The sequence below is a fragment of the Penaeus vannamei genome, chromosome 4, assembly GCF_042767895.1.
Source record: "Penaeus vannamei isolate JL-2024 chromosome 4, ASM4276789v1, whole genome shotgun sequence".
Lineage (NCBI taxonomy): Eukaryota > Metazoa > Arthropoda > Malacostraca > Decapoda > Penaeidae > Penaeus > Penaeus vannamei.
In genome coordinates, this window is record NC_091552.1 from 31807321 (window position 1) to 31821553 (window position 14233).

The window sequence follows — 14233 nt, forward strand, 5'->3', positions numbered from 1 at the left end:
ATATTTTTCATCGAAAGCGAAAAAAAGAGAAAGAGAGAGAGAGAGAAAAAGAGATTTAGAAAAAGAATTTGAAACTTTTTGTCTCTTAGGCAACACGGCGAATTATTGTTGACTCCTTATTGACAGAATTAAATTGAGATCTGATTTTCTCCAATGATTAGTTCGTAAGCAATAATTTGACAAGTATATTAGAAATTTCTATGCCTAGGTAGCTCAGTTGGGAGAGCGTTAGACTGAAGATCTAAAGGTCCCCGGTTCGATCCCGGGTCTGGGCAGCTGAGGGGCAGTCACGATTCTTTATAATGGTATGTATTGGGGTTATTAAGGCACACACAGTAAATGAAATAAAATGCTGAAGTGAGACGGAAAAGTGACTGTGATTCTGTTTACTAGTTTCAAGTTTTATTTCTGGTAACTGTGAAGGAAAGATTCGCAAAGAGAATAAGACTGAAAGAAAGAGAAACTGGTCGATAAACATTATGTATCGAACTATTTCTCTAATGTACAAACTTATACGTACATAGGTATAGTTTACCTTATAGATATTATGTAAAATTCGTATTGGTATATTACTATAGCACCTTAGAAAATAGAGAGAGAAAGAGAGAGAGTGAAAAAGAGGGAGAGAGAGAGAGAGAGAGAGAGAGAATGAGACTTAATAAATAAATAAATAAATAAATAAATGAAAGCATAGGACTTTTTATCTTTCAGAGTTCTTATTGACAGATTTGAACTTGAGTTTTTTCTTCCAATGCTTAGTACGTAAAGACCAATTTGACATATATATTAGTAGTTTCTAAGCCTAGGTAGCTCAGTTGGGAGAGCGTTAGACTGAAGATCTAAAGGTCCCCGGTTCGATCCCGGGTCTGGGCACTTGATGGGCAGTCAGAATTCTTTATAATGACATGTATTCGGGTTATTAAGGCAAACAGTAAACGAAATAAAATGCTGATGTGAGAAGGAAGAGTAAGTGTGTAGAAGGGATAAAAGGAGAGAGATAGAGAGGGCGAAAGAGAGAGAGAGAGAGCGAAAGAGAGAGAGAAAGAGAGACAGAAAGAAAGAGAGAATGGGAGATTTAGAAATAAATAAATAAATTATTACCATTATCATTTTTAAAGATTATTAGTACTGTTGTCATCCTTATTATCAGCATTAATATAATCATTATTTAAATTATCATTTTAATTATAATTATTATCATTATCATCATTATGTTTCTCCTCATACTATCATTAATTTTGTCATTATCATTATTGTCATTATCATTATTATCATCATCATCAGCAGCAGCAGCAGCAGCAGCAACAGCAGTAACAATAGCAACAGCAGCATTATTACTATTATCATAATTGTTCATCATTATTACTATTATTATTATTATTACTATTATCATTATTATTATCATTATTACAAATATAATTTTTATTACTGTTTTCATTGTTATTACCATCATCATTAATATTACTTCTATTACCACAATCATTACTAATGCTTTTATGATTTTCATCGGTAGTATGATTATTGTCATTATCATTATCAGTGTTATTTTTTTCATCGTTTTTATCTTTTTTATCATCGACATTTTTATTGTAATCATTATCATTATTATTTTCATTATTACCATTATCATCATTATGGTTATCATCATTACTATTGTTGTTATTACCATCATTATCATCATTATCATTATCAGTATCATAATTTGATTGCGTGACAACTCAGGAAAAGCTTTCCACGATGTTTATAACTTCGATAATGTTTACTATGAAGAAGGGAAGTTAATTGATATATCACGTTATCACTAGCCTTTGTACATGGATGATTTGCCGTTAATCAGAAATATGGCTTCGTGGCCTTGGGTTAATGGTGAATGATATATGCTAATTAATTCGAGTGGGAGAGGAGGTAGAGGAGGAGGTGGAAGAGGAGAAGCGGGAGGAGGAGAAGGTAGAGGAAGAGGAGAAGAGGAGGAGGAGGAGGATGGGGGAATGAGGAGGAGGAGGAGATGGAGGCGGAGAAGAAGGGGGAGGAGGAGGAGGGGAAGCGGAGGAGGGGGAAGAGGGGGAAGGAGGAGGCGGAGGAGGGGTTAAGGAGGAGGAGGAGGAAAGGGAGGGGGAGGAGGAGAATGAGGAGGAGGAAGAAAAGGGGTAAGAGGAAGAGGTGGAAAAGGATGAGACAAGGAGGAGGAACAACTACGAAGATGAAATAAAACGAAATGATACTATAGGCAAAGAAATGGAAACACACACACACACACACAAACAGAAACTATGAAAAAGGTAGAAGTAGAAGAAGAAACGAGCAGAAGATAAAAATAAATAAATAAAAAAATAAAAGTAATGGAAGAGAAAAGGGAGAAGAACGAGAACATGTATGGAAAGAAGAAAAAAGGTTTAATGAGAAAAGGAATAATGAGGGGACATTTTTTTTCATTATATTTACATTTATAACTACGTTCACTATATTTCTAAATATCTTAGATTTTTATTTATGGAAACCTTTTTTGAGTAAAGCCTTAAATCACTAGATATTTAAATAATGGCAATGATTAATGCTATTTGGATCTTCTAATGAAAAACAATCCTGACGAAAATTTCGACTCGCAAATTTGCCGAAACTCTAGGGAAGTGCAACCCGGATTTGAATTACTTCAAAGAGGACTTCAATTGAATAATTCTCAACAACCAAAAAGCTTTAGCATAAAGCACTACGACCGGTTTATGCAAGATGTGTTCACATATGGTTCATATAAAACAAGAACAAAATAGTGATATTTTGACCGCAAGAATCAGGCTTGGATATACATTGTAATGAAGAATATAAACAAACACTTGTATATTATATCTGTGTGCTATGCAATGATATAGTACAGATTGTAATAATGTTATAGCCTAAATTTCCAATGTAATACTATTATATAGTGCTAAGGCCATGCATCAAATGTACCACAGCGTGCCCACGCCTTCGCATTTAGTTGTCTTCTATGATACGTTGCTTCAGGCTTTCTAAAAGTTAAAACTATAAACAAACTTAAGCATATATTCAAGCACACAAAATGACCTCTGTAATAAATGTTCAACCGTAACATCTTTGCTGAAATAAACAACTAAAACTATATTGTATTCAATTTACAATAGAAGGTAATTAATAATTAAAACTTATATCATTCATCGGACTTGCATATCATATATCTACAAGGAACTCATTCACGTAAAGGTTTCATTTCATTGTTAGACTGTGAAAATGAACGAAAGTAATGATGAATCACAAAGAAAAATAATCAGTAAATAGTGATATTGGTCGCCTTGCAGTCTTGTTATGTTGTTTTGGAGATCATGATCATTCCTTGACAATGGATGTTCCCAAGATCTTTGTATTTACATTTCCATCGAAAGTGAGATAGATAGATAGATAGACAGATAGATAGATAGATAGAGAGAGAGATTTAGAAAAAGAATTTGAAACATCAGGACTTTTTAACTTTTAGGCAATGCGGCGAATTCCTGCTGACTCCTTTTTGACAGAATTAAATTGAGATATGACTTTTTCTAATGATTAGTTCGTAAGCAATAATTTGACAAATATATCAGTAATTTCTAAGCCTAGGTAGCTCAGTTGGGAGAGCGTTAGACTGAAGATCTAAAGGTCCCCGGTTCGATCCCGGGTCTGGGCAGCTGAGGGGCAGTCATGATTCTTTATAATGGTATTTATTGGGGTTATTAAGGCACACACAGCAAATGAAATAAAATGCTGAAGTGAGACGGAAAAGTGACTGATTCTGTTTACTAGTTTCAAGTTTTATTTCTGGTAAATGTAAAGGAAAGATTCGCAAAGAGAATAAGACTGAAAGAAAGAGAAACTGGTCGATAAATATTATGTATCGAACTATTTCTCTAATGTACAAACTTATACGTACATAGGTGTAGTTTACCTTATAGATATTATGTAAAATTCGTATTGGTATATTACTATAGCACCATAAAAAAGAGAGAGAAAGAGAGGGAGTGAAAAAGAGGGAGAGAAAGAGAGAGAGAGAGAGAATGAGATTTAATAAATAAATAAATAAATAAATGAAAACATAGGACATTTCATCTTTCAGACAACACGGCGAATTCCCGTTGACTTATTGACAGATTTGAACCGAGTTTTTTCTTCCAATGCTTAGTACGTAAAGACCAATTTGACACATATATTAGTAGTTTCTAAGCCTAGGTAGCTCAGTTGGGAGAGCGTTAGACTGAAGATCTAAAGGTCCCCGGTTCGATCCCGGGTCTGGGCACTTGATGGGCAGTCAGAATTCTTTATAATGACATGTATTCGGGTTATTAAGGCAAACAGTAAACGAAATAAAATGCTGATGTGAGTAAGTGTGTAGAAGGGATAAAAGGAGTGAGAGAGAGAGGGCGAAAGAGAGAGAGAAAGAGACACAGAAAGAAAGAGAGAATGGGAGATTTGGAAATAAATAAATAAATTATTACCATTATCATTTTTAAAGATTATCAGTACTGTTGTCATCCTTATTATCAGCATCAGTATCATTACAATATCATTAATATAATCATTATCTAAATTATCATTTTCATTATGATTATCATTATTATCATTATGTTTCTCCTCATACTATCATTAATTTTGTCATTATCATTATTGTCATTATCATTATCATCATCATCATCATCATCATCAGCAGCAGCAGCAACAACAGCAACAGCAACAGCAATAACAATAGCAACAGCAGCATTATTACTATTATCATAATTGTCATCATTATTACTATTATTATTATTATTACTATTATCATTATTATTATTATTACAAATATAATTTTTATTACTGTTTTCATTGTTATTACCATCATCGTTAATATTACTTCTATTACCACAATCATTACTAATGCTTTTATGATTTTCATCGGCAGTATGATTATTATCATTACCAGTGTTATTTTGTTCATCGTTTTTATTTTTTTATCATCGACATTTTTATTGTAATCATTATCATTATTATTTATTACCATTAGCATCATTATGGTTATTATCATTACTATTGTTGTTATTACCATCATTATCATCATTATCATTATCAGTATCATAATTTGATTGCGTGACAACTCAGGAAAAGCTTTCCACGATGTTGATAACTACGATAATGTTTACTATGAAGAAGGGAAGTTAATTGCTATATCATGTAATCACTAGACTTTGTACATGGATGATTTGACGTTAATCAGAAATATGGCTTCGTGGCCTTGGGTTAATGGTGAATGATATATGCTAATTAATTCGAGTGGGTGAGGAGGTAGAGGAGGAGGTGGAAGAGGAGAAGCGGGAGGAGGAGAAGGTAGAGGAGGAGGAGAGGGGGGAGGAGGAGGAGGAGAAGTGGAGGATGGGGGAATGAGGAGGAGGAGGAGATGGAGGCGGAGGAGGAGGAGGGGAAGAGGAGGAGGGGGAAGGAGAAGGCGGAGGACGGGGTAAGGAGAAGGAGGAGGAAGAGGAGGAAAGGGAGTGGGAGGAGGAGAATGAGGAGGAAGAAGAAAAGGGGTAAGAGGAAGAGGTGGAAAAGGATGAGACAAGGAGGAGGAACAACTACGAAGATGAAATAAAGCGAAATGATACTATAAGGCAAAGAAATGGAAGCACACACACACACAAACAGAAACAACTAAAAAGGGAGAAGTAGAAGAAGAAATGAGCAGATGAAAATAATAATAATAATAATAACGAAAGAGAAAAGGGAGAAGAACGAGAAGATGTATGGAAAGAAGAAAAAAGGTTTAATGAGAAAAGGAATAATGAGGGGACAATTTTTTTTTTCATTATATTTACATTTATAACTACGTTCACTATATTTCTAAATGTTTTAGATTTTTATTAATGGAAACCTTTTTTGAGTAAAGCCTTGAATCACTAGATATTCAAATAATGGCAATGATTTGTGCTATTTGGATTTTCTAATAAAAAACAATCCTGACGAAAATTTCGACTCGCAAATTTGACGAAACTCTAGGGCAGTGCAACCCGGATTTGGGTTACTTCAAAGAGGACTTCAATTGAATAATTCTCAACAACCAAAAAGCTTTAGCGTAAAGCACTATGACCGGTTTATGCAAGATGTGTTCACATATGGTTCATATAAAACAAGAACAAAATAGATATATTTAGACCGCAAGAATCAGGCTTGGATATACATTGTAATGAAGAATATAAACGAACACTTGTATATTATATCTCAGTGTGCTATGCAGTGCTATAGTACAGATTGTAATAATGTTATAGCCTAAATTTTGATTGTAATACTATTATATAGTGCTGACCATGCATCAAATGCACCACAGTGTGTCCACGCCTTCGCATTTAGTTGTCTTCTATAATACGTTGCTTCAGGCTTTCTAAAAGTTAAATCTATAAACAAATTTAAGCATATATTCAAGCACACAAAATTACCTCTGTAATAAATGTTCAACCGTAACATCTTTGCTGAAATAAACAACTAAAACTGTATTGTATTCAATTTACAATAGAAGGTAATTAATAATTAAAACTTATATTATACATCGGACTTGCATATCATATATCTACAAGGAACTCATTCACATAAAGATTTCATCCCATTGTTAGACTGTGATAATGAACGAAAGGAATGATGAATCACAAAGAAAATAATCAGTAAATAGTGATATTGGTCGCCTTGCAGTCTTGTTATGTTGTTTTGGAGATCACGATCATTCCTTGACAATGGATGTTCCCAAGATCTTTGGATTTACATTTCCATCGAAAGCGAGATAGATAGATAGAGAGATATTTAGAAAAAGTATTTGAAACATCAGGACTTTTTAACTTTTAGGCAATGCGGCGAATTCCTGTTGACTCCTTATTGACAGAATTAAATTGAGGTCTGATTTTCTCCAATGATTAGTTCGTAAGTAATAATTTGACAAATATATTAGTAATTTCTAAGCCTAGGTAGCTCAGTTGGGAGAGCGTTAGACTGAAGATCTAAAGGTCCCCGGTTCGATCCCGGGTCTGGGCAGCTGAGGGGCAGTCACGATTCTTTATAATGGTATGTATTGGGGTTATTAAGGCACACACAGTAAACGAAATAAAATGCTGAAGTGAGACGGAAAAGTGACTGTGATTCTGTTTACTAGTTTCAAGTTTTATTTCTGGTAACTGTGAAGGAAAGATTCGTAAAGAGAATAAGACTGAAAGAGAGAGAAACTAGTCGATAAACATTATGTATCGAACTATTTCTCCAATGTACAAACTTATACGTACATAGGTATAGTTTACCTTATAGATATTATGTAAAATTCGTACTGGTACATTACTATAGCACCTTAAAAAAGAAAGAAAGAGAGGGAGTGAAAAAGAGGGAGAGAAAAAGAGAGAAGGAGATAGAGAATGAGACTTGAAAAAAAAGAAAGCATAGGACTTTTTATCTTTCAGACAATACGGCGAATTCCCGTTGACTTCTTATTGACAGATTTGAACCGAGTTTTTTCTTCCAATGCTTAGTACGTAAAGACCAATTTGACATATATATTAGTAGTTTCTAAGCCTAGGTAGCTCAGTTGGGAGAGCGTTAGACTGAAGATCTAAAGGTCCCCGGTTCGATCCCGGGTCTGGGCACTTGATGGGCAGTCAGAATTCTTTATAATGACATGTATTCGGGTTATTAAGGCAAACAGTAAACGAAATAAAATGCTGATGTGAGAAGGAAGAGTAAGTGTGAAGAAAGGATAAAAGGAGAGAGAGAGAGAAAGCGAAAGAGAGAGAGAGAATGGGAGAATGAGGGATTTAGAAAGAAACAAACACCTTAATTATTATTATCATTTAAAGATTATTAGTACTGTTGTCATCCTTATTATCAGCATCAGTATCATTACAGTTGTTATTATTGATATCATTATTCTCATTATTTTCCTCGCCTTCATCAGTAATATCATTATTTTTGTCATTATTATTATTGTCATTATCTTTATTATCATTATTATCATCATCATCATCGTCAACATCAGTATCATCATCATCATCATCAGCAGCAGCAGCAGTAGCAGTAGCAGCAGCAGCAGCAGCAGCAGCATTATTGCTATTATCATTATTGTCATTATTATTATCATTGCTATTATCATTATTATTATCATTAGTACAAATGTTATTTTTATTACTATTTTCATTGTTATTACCATCATCATCATTACTATTATTATTACCACAATCACTACTAATACTTTAAGATTATCATCGTCAATATGATTATTGTCATTATCATTACCATTCTAATCATTATCATTGTTATTATTTTTTCATCGTTTTCATTTTTTATCATTGATATTTTTATCGTAATCATTATCCTTATATTTTTATTATTACCATTATCATCATTACGGTTATCATCATTACTATTTGAGTCTTTGGAAACCTTAGTGGTGGCCCTCGATGCATTTAGTAATGAAGCGAAGCCCTTGGGTCTAGAGGTCTCCTAGACCAAGACCAAGATCCAAGACTTTGGGGACTTGCTAGGAGAACCTGTTCATTCGGTACGTGCTTGCGGCGAGGACATTGAAGTTAAAGAGAGCTTTACATACCTTAGTAGTGCAGTTCATAACTCTGGGCTGTCAGACCAGGAAGTCAGCAGATGGATTGGCCTAGCAGCAGGGGTCATGAACTCTCTCGACAAGAGTATTTGGAGGTGCCGGTACCTGTGCAGAAAGACCAAGCTACGGGTTTTCAAGGCCCTGGTAATGCCAGTTTTGCTATGCGGTAGCGAAACCTGGACATTATCCAGTGCACTGGAGTCTCGTCTTGATGCCTTTTGTAATAGGTCCTTGCGCCGGATCATAGGGTACTGTTGGCGGGACCATGTGTCTAACCAACGGCTGCGCCGTGAGACTGGCACAGGACCTGTTACCTGCACAATCCGGGATCGCCAACTCAGGCTATATGGCCACCTGGCTCGCTTTCCACAGGCTGATCCTGCTCATCAGGTTGTCTCTGTAAGAGACAACCCTGGGTGGTGGAGGCCTATGGGACGACCTAGGAGGTCGTGGCTTGGGCAGATCGATCAAACCTGTCAGGAAGAGCTCGAGGTGGGCCGGGCCCCTGCCTGGCGGCTTACCATGAGGGATCCCAAGAGGTGGAAGCAGAAGGTGGACGCGGCTATGCGCCCTCGTCGGCGTTAGCTCCGGATGATGATGATGATCATTACTACTGTTATTACTATCATTATGATCATTATCATTATCAGTATCATAATTTGATTGCGTGACAACGCATTGCTTTCCACGATGTCGATAACTACCATAATGATTACTATAAAGAAGGGAAGTTAATTGATATATCATGTAATCACTAGCCTTTGCACATGGATGATTTGCCGTTAATCAGAAATATGACTTCGTGGCCTTGGGTTAATGGTGAATGATATATGCTGATTAATTCGAGTGAGTGAGGAGGGGTAGGAGGAGGTGGAAGAGGAGGAGATGGAGGAGTAGAAGAGGAGGGGGGAGGAGGAGAAGAGGAAGATGGGGGAATGATGATGATGATGAGGAGATGGAGGCGGAGAAGAAGGGGGAGGAGGAGGAGGGAAGAAAGAGGAGGAGGAGGAGGAGGAGGGGAGAAGGGGGAGGAGAAAGAGGAGAAGGAGGGAGAGGTGGAGGAGGAGGAAGAAGAGGAAAGGGAGGGGAAGGAGGAGAATGAGGAAAAGGAGAATGAGGAGGAAGAAGAAAAGGGGTAAGAGGAAGAAGTGGAAAAGGATGAGACAAGGGGGAGGAACAACTACGAAGGTGAAATAAAGCAAAATGATACTATAAGGCAAAAAAGTGGAAACACACACATACACACACAAACAAAAAAACAGAGACAATGAAAAAGGTAGAAGAAAAAGAAGAAATGAGCAGAAGATAAAGAAAAAAATGGAAGAGAAAGGGGAGAAGAACGAGAACATGTATGGAAAGAAGAAAAAAGGTTTAATGAGAAAAGGAATAATGAGGAGACATTTTTTTCTCTCAATATATTTCCTTTTATAACTACGTTCACTATATTTCTAAATATCTTAGATTTTAATTTATTGAAACCTCTTTTGAGTAAAGCCTTAAATCACTAGATATTTGAATAATGGCAATGATTAGTGATATTTGGATCTACAAATAAAAACCATAATCCTGACGAAAATTTCGACTCGCAAATAAGCCGAAACTCTAAGGAAGCGCAACCCGGATTTGGATTACTTCAAAGAGGACTTGATTGTGTTGAGTCATTCTCAACAATCGAAAAGTTTTAGCATAAAGCACTACGACTGGTTTATGCAAGATGTGTTCATCTATGGTTCATATAAAACAAGAACAAAACAATGGTATTTTGACCGCAAGAATCAGGCTGGGATATAGAGTGTATTGATAGGTCAGTGCACAGTTTGTAATGTTGACGAGTCTAAGTGTAAATTGGGCAATGAAGAATATGAGCGAGCACTTGTGTATTACATCTCAGTGTACTATGTAATGATACAGTACAGACTCGCAAAATTTCCGAAACTCTAAGGAAGCGCAACCCGGATTTGAATTACTTCAAAGAGGATATGTTCACATATGGTTCATACAAAATAAGAACAAAGCAATGATATTTTGACCGCAAGAATTAGGCTGGGATATACATTGTAATGAAGAATATAAGCGAACACTTGTATATTATATCTCAGTGTGCTGTGTAATGATATAGTACAGATTATAATAATGTTATAGCCTAACTTTCCAATGTAATGCTATTATATAATGCTAAGACCATGCATCAAATGTACCACAGCGTGCCCACGCCTACGCATTTAGCCAGTCCGGTAAATAAAGGACTAAAAAAGAAAAAGAAAAAAGTACCCTGCCTATAAGAGCCATAAAGGAAAGGTCTTCACAAAACTTTTAGATGTATCTGACCGGTTTCGAATATACCCTCGTCAGAACTTCATGTATTTCTCAGATTCGAAACCGGTAAAATACACCCCTTGCATTGTGAATCTATTTATTCTCGTTCATACCTTTTCTACATCTGTCAACATGAACACTGGTCAGTTCCCGTCGACCTTTAAAAGAGAGCTGTTGAGTTGACTAGAAGCTATTCATGGAAGTCCTTTGAAAAATACATGAAATTATGAAAAAGTTGAATTTTTACGACAAACTATGGATCACATTTCAGTTGTGTAGTTCTATATCAAATAATTATTTTTCAGTGTGCTTTGTACTGACGGTGAACATTTCCGAGAAATTTGTACACGCAATAAATTTCATTATTGTACTGATACTGTACATGTATAGGCTTTCAGTGGCTTCCAATATGACTTCACAATAGTTGAATTAGATTCTATGAATGAAATTCAAGATAAAATTGGCTAGAGAGAGAGAGAGAGAGAGAGAGAGAGAGAGAGAGAGAGAGAGAGAGAGAGAGAGAGAGAGAGAGAGAGAGGGAGAGAGAGAGAGAGAGAGAGAGAGAGAGAGAGAGAGAAGAGAGACGGAGAGAGAGGGAGACAGATAAAGAAATAAATATATGAACGACATTTATTTCACTTTTAATTGGAATGAATAAAAGAAAATGATGTGTTGCCATTTGGTTAGTTACATATAAAAGGATAACAATTTGTGTCTTTAAGATAAAAAGAAGGAAAACATACAATGGGCAAGAGACAAGAGAGAGAGAGAGAGAGAGAGAGAGAGAGAGGGAGAGAGAGAGAGAGAGAGAATACTTTTAGATGTATTTGACCGGTTTCGAATATACCCTCGTCAGAAATTCATGTATTTCTGAGATTCGAAACCAGTCAAATACACCTCTTGCATTGTGAAGATGTTCATTCCCATTCATACCTTTCCAATATGTGTCAAAATGAATCCGGTTCAGTTGCTGTCAACCTTTAAAAGAGTGCTGTTGAATTGACTAGAAGCTATTCGTGGAAATCCTTTGAAACATATATGAAATTATGAAAAAAGTAAGTTGAATTTTTACGATAAAATATGGATCACATTTCAGTTGTAGTTCTATTTCAAATCATTCTTTTTCAGTGTGCTTTGTACTGTCGGTGAACATTTCAGAGAAATTTGAACGCGCAATAATTTTCATTATTGTACTAACACTGTACATATATAGGCTTTCAGTGGCTTCCAATATGATTTCACAATAGTCGAATTAGCTTTTATGTGTGGAATTGAAGCTAGAATTAGCTAGAGAGAGAGAGAGAGAGAGAGAGAGAGAGAGAGAAAGAGAGAGAGAGAGAGAGACAGAGAGAGAGAGAGAGAGAGAGAGAGAGAGAGAGAGAGAGAGAGAGAGAGAGAGAGAGAGAGAGAGAGAGAGAGAGAGAGAGAGAGAGAGAGAGAGAGATAGAGAGAGAGAGAGAGAAATGAAGAGAGAGAGAGAGAGAGATTGAGAGAGAGCGAGACAGGCAGAAGAAAGAGACGGAGAAAGAGAGAGATAGACAGATATATAAATAAAGATATAAAGGACATTTATTTCACTCTTAATTGGAATAAAAGGAAAATGATGTGTTGCCCGTTGGTTAGATACATATAAAGTGATAACTATTTGTGTCTCGATTATAAAAGAGAAGGAAAACATACAATGAAAGGAGACAAGACGCAGAGGAAATAAAAGAGGAAGAACTAGGATAATGATAATTGGATGAGCAGAAATAATGAAGCATATTAAGAGCAATAGGTAATGTTATATTATGTGTAATTACAAGTGTCATTAAAATACTTGATTCTTTATAATATGTATTGGGGTTATTAAGGCACACACAGTAAACGAAATAAAATGTTGAAGTGAGAAGGAAAAGTGACAGTGTTTCTGTTTCTTAACTTCAAGTTTTATTTCAGGCAACTGGGAAGGAAAGATTCGCAAAGAGAATAAGACTGAAAGAAAGAGAAACTGGCCGATAAACATTATGTATCGAACTTGGGAAGAGAGAAAGAGAAGGGAGGGAGGGAGGAAGAGAGAGAGAGAGAGAGAGATTTAGAACAAGAATTTGAAACGTTAGGATTTTTTTTTTTTTTTTTTGATCTTTCTCGATGAATTCCTGTTGATTCCTTAATGACAGCTTTAAATTGAGATCGGATTCTTTTTCCCAATAAATAGTTCCCAAGCAGTAATTTGACATATATATTAGGAGTATATATGCCTAGGTAGCACAGTTGGGAGAGCGTTAGACTGAAGATCTAAAGGTCCCCGGTTCGATCCCGGGTCTGGGCACTTAAGCAGTTACAATTCTTTATAATGGGATTATTAAGGCACACAATAAACGAATTAAAATGCTGAAGTGAGAAGGAAAAATGACTGTGATTCTGTTTACTAATTTCAAGTTTTATTTCAGGCCACTGGAAAGGAAAGATTCGCAAAAACAGTAAGACTGAAAGAGAAACTGGTTGACAAACATTATGTATCGAGAGAGAGAGAGAGGGGAGGGACGGAGGGTGGAAGAGAGACAGAGAGAGAGATTTATAAAAAGAATTTGAAATATTCCTGTTTCCCGTTGATTCTTTATTGACAGCTTTAAATTGAGATTGGATTTTTTTCTGCAATAATTAATACGTAAGAAGTAATTTGTCAAATATATTAGGAGTATATAAGCCTGGGTAGCTCAGTTGGGAGAGCGTTAGACTGAAGATCTAAAGGTCCCCGGTTCGATCCCGGGTCTGGGCACTTGATGAACAGTTACAAATCTTTATAATGGGATTACACACGCAGTAAACGAAATTAAATGTTGAAGTGAGAAGGAAAGGTGACTGCGTTTCTGCTTCCTAATTTCAAGTTTTATTTCTGGCAACTGGGAAGGAAAGATTCGCATTATATATCGAACTATTTGCCTAATGTATATGCATATACATACATACGTACAGTATACGCTGTAAATTATCATCTACTTTAATTTTAAGACAGCTAATAGATATGATGTAAAATTCGATCTTGTGCATTATTGTAGCACCGTAACACACACACACACACAGATGGGGAGGGGGTGAAAGAGAGAGTTAAAGATAGAGAGTGAGAGTGGGAGGAAGGGAGAGAGAGAGGAAAAGAGGGAGAGAGAGAGGAAGAGAGGGAGAGAGAGACAGACAAGAGAGAGACAAATAGCCTTAACAATGGTATTAGCACTCACTTGTACAGTTGCGGAATTATATTTCAGTACACATGCTGGAACCCACTTCTATGAATGGGGCGAAAACCCTAGCTTGTTTGTAAGATTGAGCGCGATTGGTTGA

At 36.1% G+C, this 14233-nt stretch overlaps 8 non-coding genes across 8 annotated transcripts; all 8 read left to right on the top strand.

Annotated features, from left to right (window-relative positions):
• The first annotated feature begins 202 nt into the window (after positions 1–202).
• On the top strand, positions 203–275 carry TRNAF-GAA (transfer RNA phenylalanine (anticodon GAA)). The gene has a single exon. It is a non-coding gene; the product is annotated as a tRNA-Phe (tRNA).
• A 525-nt stretch (positions 276–800) lies between these two features.
• On the top strand, positions 801–873 carry TRNAF-GAA (transfer RNA phenylalanine (anticodon GAA)). Its single transcript has one exon. It is a non-coding gene; the product is annotated as a tRNA-Phe (tRNA).
• Positions 874–3600: 2727 nt separating this feature from the next.
• TRNAF-GAA (transfer RNA phenylalanine (anticodon GAA)) lies at positions 3601–3673 on the top strand. Its single transcript has one exon. It is a non-coding gene; the product is annotated as a tRNA-Phe (tRNA).
• A 533-nt stretch (positions 3674–4206) lies between these two features.
• TRNAF-GAA (transfer RNA phenylalanine (anticodon GAA)) lies at positions 4207–4279 on the top strand. Its single transcript has one exon. It is a non-coding gene; the product is annotated as a tRNA-Phe (tRNA).
• A 2677-nt stretch (positions 4280–6956) lies between these two features.
• On the top strand, positions 6957–7029 carry TRNAF-GAA (transfer RNA phenylalanine (anticodon GAA)). The gene has a single exon. It is a non-coding gene; the product is annotated as a tRNA-Phe (tRNA).
• Positions 7030–7555: 526 nt separating this feature from the next.
• On the top strand, positions 7556–7628 carry TRNAF-GAA (transfer RNA phenylalanine (anticodon GAA)). Its single transcript has one exon. It is a non-coding gene; the product is annotated as a tRNA-Phe (tRNA).
• Positions 7629–13150: 5522 nt separating this feature from the next.
• TRNAF-GAA (transfer RNA phenylalanine (anticodon GAA)) lies at positions 13151–13223 on the top strand. Its single transcript has one exon. It is a non-coding gene; the product is annotated as a tRNA-Phe (tRNA).
• Positions 13224–13600: 377 nt separating this feature from the next.
• TRNAF-GAA (transfer RNA phenylalanine (anticodon GAA)) lies at positions 13601–13673 on the top strand. Its single transcript has one exon. It is a non-coding gene; the product is annotated as a tRNA-Phe (tRNA).
• Positions 13674–14233: the final 560 nt, after the last annotated feature.